The sequence below is a fragment of the Austrofundulus limnaeus genome, unplaced genomic scaffold (assembly GCF_001266775.1).
Source record: "Austrofundulus limnaeus strain Quisiro unplaced genomic scaffold, Austrofundulus_limnaeus-1.0 Scaffold102, whole genome shotgun sequence".
Lineage (NCBI taxonomy): Eukaryota > Metazoa > Chordata > Actinopteri > Cyprinodontiformes > Rivulidae > Austrofundulus > Austrofundulus limnaeus.
In genome coordinates, this window is record NW_013952504.1 from 360,243 (window position 1) to 365,802 (window position 5,560).

General features: G+C 38.4%; 1 protein-coding gene and 1 long non-coding RNA gene across 6 annotated transcripts in view; one reads left to right on the top strand and one right to left on the bottom strand.

Annotated features, from left to right (window-relative positions):
• Positions 1–2,281, bottom strand: part of LOC106521081 (uncharacterized) — a 30,251-nt gene extending 27,970 nt beyond the window's left edge. Inside the window, exon 1 of the long non-coding RNA XR_001310629.1 lies at positions 2,240–2,281. This is a non-coding gene — a long non-coding RNA (uncharacterized LOC106521081). The remainder of the gene's footprint in view (positions 1–2,239) is intronic.
• add3a (adducin 3 (gamma) a) overlaps positions 1–5,560 on the top strand; it is a 152,979-nt gene that overhangs the window by 45,910 nt on the left and 101,509 nt on the right. For 4 of the 5 annotated variants that reach the window (XM_014013490.1, XM_014013494.1, XM_014013493.1 and 1 more), the window contains exon 1: positions 2,354–2,525. The exons of the other annotated variant lie outside the window; for it this stretch is intronic. The gene's annotated coding sequence lies outside the window, so the exon portion shown is untranslated. Of the gene's footprint in view, positions 1–2,353; positions 2,526–5,560 lie in introns of those variants that run through there. 5 annotated transcript variants of the gene reach the window in all.

A 5,560-nucleotide genomic window follows, 5' to 3' on the forward strand; every position in this document is an offset into this window, starting at 1 on the left:
ATATATATATTTCCTTTTTACTCTGTTTGCATGTAAACAACAATGCTGATTGAAGAAAACAAACATGAAAATAACACTTTTACACTGTAGTGCTGCAAGATTGAATCAATAAAATCAATAAAAATCGATTATTAAAAGCGTTGGCAATGAATTTCTTTGTCGATTCGTTGTGTCACGCCATTTATGTATCCCTCACCATGTCATGGAGCCGTTTACGTCACCCTCAGAGTGGTGTCAATGCTGGCTGACCTAAATAAAGTTTAGGAAGAAAAAAACTACCTGTAAAGATCCGCTCCCTCTTAGCCCCTCGAGTGAAAAGTAGAGACTCCGAACTTTAAACCAGTTTTTAAATTGTGTTGTTAGGCCAAGTAGATCCAAAGTTTTGATAAAAAGTACATTTAATTTTTTTAAATGACGGATTTGATGCGAGGCGCGTCGCGAGGAGGAAACGTGTCTCGTGGCGAAAAAAAAGTACCTCAGTCCACCTTTTCTTTCCTCCTCTCGGGCCAGAAATATAAAACCCTCCAGTCTTTTTTTCTGACCAAGGCTCAACGTTATTTGATAAGCAGTAAAAACGTTCAGAACGAAGAAGAAGAAGAAAAAAAACGACGCAGCAGAACTCCTGGTCTGACTCAGTAGGGGAGGGGGGAGGCTCGGAACCTCTTACTGGGTCATTCAGTCAGACAGAACCAGAAGGAAGCAAAACGTAAATAATTAGAGAAAAATCATAAATTCTAAATGCAGTTAAATTCTAATTGTAATAATAAATTAATGATAAATTTACATCTAAAAAAATCATATTTTATTCTTTTTATGTAATATACCCTTGTAAATGCACCTCCGGCTAAAGAGCCCCCTGGTAGCTGAAGAAAAAAATCCACGTGTAAGCCGCACCGGACTATAAGCCGCATGGTTCAAAGTTCAGGAAAAAAGGCGCGGCTTATAGTCCGAAAACCCTTGAATGAGGGTTTTCCTCATTCAAAAACCTATTATACTGTATTTCTGTTTTGTTAAGTTTTATAGCATGAGAAATCCACATTTTTGGGTTTATTTTGTCCAGTCATTGTTTAATACAGCTGGCAAAATCAGTTGTGAAAATATTTGTGATGTGCTTCTTTTTTTAATTTAGCATATTATTTTTAAAAAATCCTTATTTTATGAAAAGACCCTCTTGACTCAATTGAAAACTCTGGTGTTTTAGAAAATGGCTGCTTATCACTTAATCGTTAGTCAATCTATAAGATAAATCAACTTCAGATTCATTTATTAATCGATAACTTGCATCCCTAATTTATACAGGAATTAAATCAATTTATATCTACTCATATTTATGTAATTACGGTAAGTGTTTCAATGATTTGGCAGATTAATCAATTAATCGAAAAAATAATCGACAGATTAATTGGTTATTAAAATAATCGTTAGTTGCAGCCCTATTACACTGTAAAGCTGTACGTATTGAATCTGCATTAGTTCCCATGCTACTAGCTGGCAATGGGATTTTTGGTTTTCTATTAGACATGCATATGTGCAGACAATTCAGTGTCAAGTATGAAAACAATTACATCTACATTAAAATGACGAATACACACACCTTACGAATACATAACTTGATTTGGACAAGGTTCAATTCAATTCAAAAATACTTTATTGATCCCAGAGGGAAATTAGGTAAGGTTTTATTAGGTTGATTTGCTCCTACACGTTGATAAGAATGAGTAGCACCAACAGCAATCTGCTATCCACCATTGTTACTGTTCATTTACTCACTCAAGTGCAGAAAAACTCTTGACCGCAGCCGTCCAAACTGTGCAATGTGATTTCACACTGATGATGGGTGTTTTCCAAAACTGTGCTGCTGTGTACATAAATTACGTGAAAGACATTGTGTGAACTTGGCTTTATTTTATCCAGAAATGTTGCAAAAAGTAGGAGCAATTTGAAGAAATAAAGGGTTAACAAGAGCTATAGGTAGCTAAAAAGAAAATATATAACTGAGCAAGTAAAAGTATTATTTATAAAACAGGACTTTATCATTAGTTTCCTGGTTTGTTTTAACTCCAAGCACTACAGAATTTTGAGAGGAAGAATGGTTGAAATACACACATTTTTGATGTCTTCATTGAAGCGGTTTGACAAAAGACCCCGTCACCTCATGCTGTGTGATGTATGTGGGAATTTAAATCACCCCTCCCCCATATGTGCACTAAACTCCCTCCCTCCCTCTCTGCTTACCTACCAGTTGTTCGCAGTGCCTGCGTCAGACAACGTTGTCTTTCCCAGCAGACATACCAATGTGGCCGGTGTTTTAGTTGGATAGGAAGAGTGCTAATACAGGGGGAAAGGGCGAAACTGTGGGAGGGGCATGAAGGAGAGGGCAGCACCATTTGTGCACTGAGTTCAGCCTCAATTGGTAGAGGCGTGTTAAAGCGATCGGTGCTGGCAGAGGACTCGCTGCAGTGCAGGTGGATCACAGCTGTATGAAGAGGAAGACTTGGAGGAAACTGTTTTCGGTTGCTCTCCAGGTTTGTCCAGCAGATTCCCTGCAATACTAGTTGTTTGTTGCCTGGATGGCGCCTTTCTGTGCCTCGGTTTGAATGAATGGATGCTGTGTTTCCCATCGTCAGGGCTCTTAAATCACCACTGTTCAGTGCCATTGCTGCTGTGCAGCAACAATTTTATAGAACTGTTGTAGTATACACTGTAAATAATGTATTTTTGGCTCAGTCATCATGAACTTTTTAGGACTTTTCTGGTAGTTTTTGCAGGTTCAGTTTGTTCAGTGCAGCACAAGGCATTTTCCCTCCTTTCAGACTGAGTTTTGTTGGAGAAGAATAGAACTGAGCGCTTTGAAAGGCTTTCAGAATGCATAAGAGAGGTGCCGCCTTCTCAAGTGTCAGCATGCTTATGGGAAGGTGGTGTTGGTGGGAGGAGTGTGTTGGGGGTGGGAAGTTCGGAAACTTGTAGTTTGCAGAGGGGGCTGGGTTTTATGCATCTGTTATCTGGCTGACAGGAGCTGAGCTGTTACCCGTGTGCAGTCTCTGAAAATATTACAAAAAGAGTGTTAAAAGTTAAAGATTTTTAACGTTTTTTTGGCTTCTTTTAGATCTTTTACAGCTGCGTAAAACTGGAAGTGATGGTCTAGTTACTGCTGACTGAGCAGTCATAAAGAGACACTAAGAGCTGGTCGTTTTCCATCTTTGACCTTTGTGTTTTGGGTGTTTCTTTGACAGGCTCCCTTTTCATGGCTGGATAATCAACTGACTGATGGGAAAAACTGTGGTTTCTTTCTGTGTCATCTGTAGTCCTGAATGTCTGCTTTTGAGTTGCCCTGTTTCATAAAATTTTTAAAATATATTGCTTGAAGTATTTTGCATGACCAACTGTGCCTTCAAGGACCTTTAATCTTTTAGAAAACAACAATGACAAAAACCAAACCGTAAAACACTGAGCTCCCCCAAAATCGTAGCAAGTTAGCCCTGATTTCAACCTTATTTCCCCTTAACGGTGCAAGAGGGGAGATTTGGGACCAAGTTGAATCTTGTTTTTGCTGTTGTTGTATTTTCTGAGGTGAAGTTAAAGTTTTATTTACAACAAAGCTTTCTGGTGTAAAAGCTTGCAAAAACAACCCATGTTTAAATTTAAATGTAGAGGTCATCTTTGGATTGCTCCCTGTCATTAGACTGTTCACATGGCTGTAAAATAAAGATTGACCTATGGTGTAACAACCAATGGTTTTTGGTGTAACAACTGTAGCAAGCTACCAAACAACAACAAGCTAATATTAGCTGCCGTTAGCTTACCATTTTCTGTTGTCTTGCCTCTTTTCTTAAGCATCATACTTCTGGATGGTCGGGTACAACTTTCAGTACTTTTCCTTCGAGTTTGGTGTACTCCATATTTGTGTCACAATTAAAATGATTCAAATGTTTGTAATGTTACGACTCCTGCCTACATTAAGGCAGCTCGCTGCCTATATAGCTAAAATAAAAATAAAAAACAGCATGTCTTGTTTATTTTTTAAATTATTTATTTATTTTTGGAAAAGTAGATTTCCGTAATAGTTGTAAAAATTCCATCAGGCTGCTTTATCAAAATGTTTTTCCTCTCTATGTGGGAAACCAATCATCAAAAGCAGCACTCATAAGAGAGATTAACTTCTTTCAAAACTACATGGAAATAAATTAAGTAGAAATCTGCTGTGAGATTCAGTTCAGAGTGCAGATGCACTTGCTGCCATGGCAATGGTCTCTTCTTGAACGGATCTCAAATCGTATAATCAAATATTTGCTCAGTTCTTTTAAAAAGAAGCAATAACTAGAGCTCTTGCTACAGGCTTTGTTCACTTCTGAGGTTTTCTTATTGTTCCTCAAGTGACTTCATGTGCACAAGCCCTTGGAAAAAAAAGATGTGCTCTTTCAGACCAAATGATTTGCAGCTTTGCTGGCCTTGATTTCATTTCTTGAGGCATTTAGCTGTCCCTGTAGCTTTAACTGCACATGCCTGCTCTCAGGTCAAGGTTTAGGGATCAGAATAAAGATGTTTCAAGTCACTTTTGTACACCTCAATCATGCAGTTTGGTAACATATTTGAAATCAGATGAAAGAATGTGTTTTCCCTCCAGGTTAAGGATTTAAACTGAAATTCCTGTTGGTGAAGTAATATCCAGGTGTCTCAATCAACCTCGTGACCCGAGTATCTCTCCTGATTTCTCTACTTGTGTTTCCACTTACAGAGTTTTAACTGTGTGTGGCTGAATAGTTTTGTGTTATACAAAAATACATGATGTCAATGTCTTACTATTGAAACTTTGGGTGTTACTCTTTCTTCTGACTTGTGTTTTAAATTGCTTTTATATAACAAGGCTGTGTGTGTGTGTGTGTTAAATAGCATGGCTTTCCTTCAAACATTATGTCATACAGCATGGGTTCCAGCTGTCTGTGTCAGCTGATCTTAATTTTGCTTTCAGGAAAGTCATTCCTAACCACTGTTTGTGTGAGTGTGTTGTGGTCTTTCAGTGACAGTGTCACCTGTTGGCCTACCATGGAGAGAAAATTAGTTTCTAAGAAATGAAAGCTTTGGACGTTTTTTTTTTTTTTAGTAATGGTTGCAATTTGAGCCTGATTGAACATTCCGACGTTAAGTTAAACCAAATGTGAGAGGGGCTTATGTCTAAGCTTAAGAAAGGAGAGCATGGATTCAGCTTGAATTCAGGTGCACATAAAGACTAGAGATAGCTATCGTTAAGATTTTATCATTGCTACTACTCTTATCGACATTGCTTATCAATACATTATTTTAATGATTCTCTTATTGACGCTTTTCTATTGGAATATAACCAGTGTTTTCCCAAGGGGACTGGTATTTCCTACGTTGTGGGTTGATGGAACTGGTGTGTGTGTGGGTCCTTGTTTTTCCTACATTGTGGGGCCCAGTTTTAAGGAAAACGCAGCCTCGTGGGGTCCGGGTGCTCCTTGTGGAAGTCAATGGACGGGCCCCACAAGGATATAAAAACAAGTGTGTGTGTGTGTGTGTGTGTGTGTGTGTGTGTGTGTGTGTG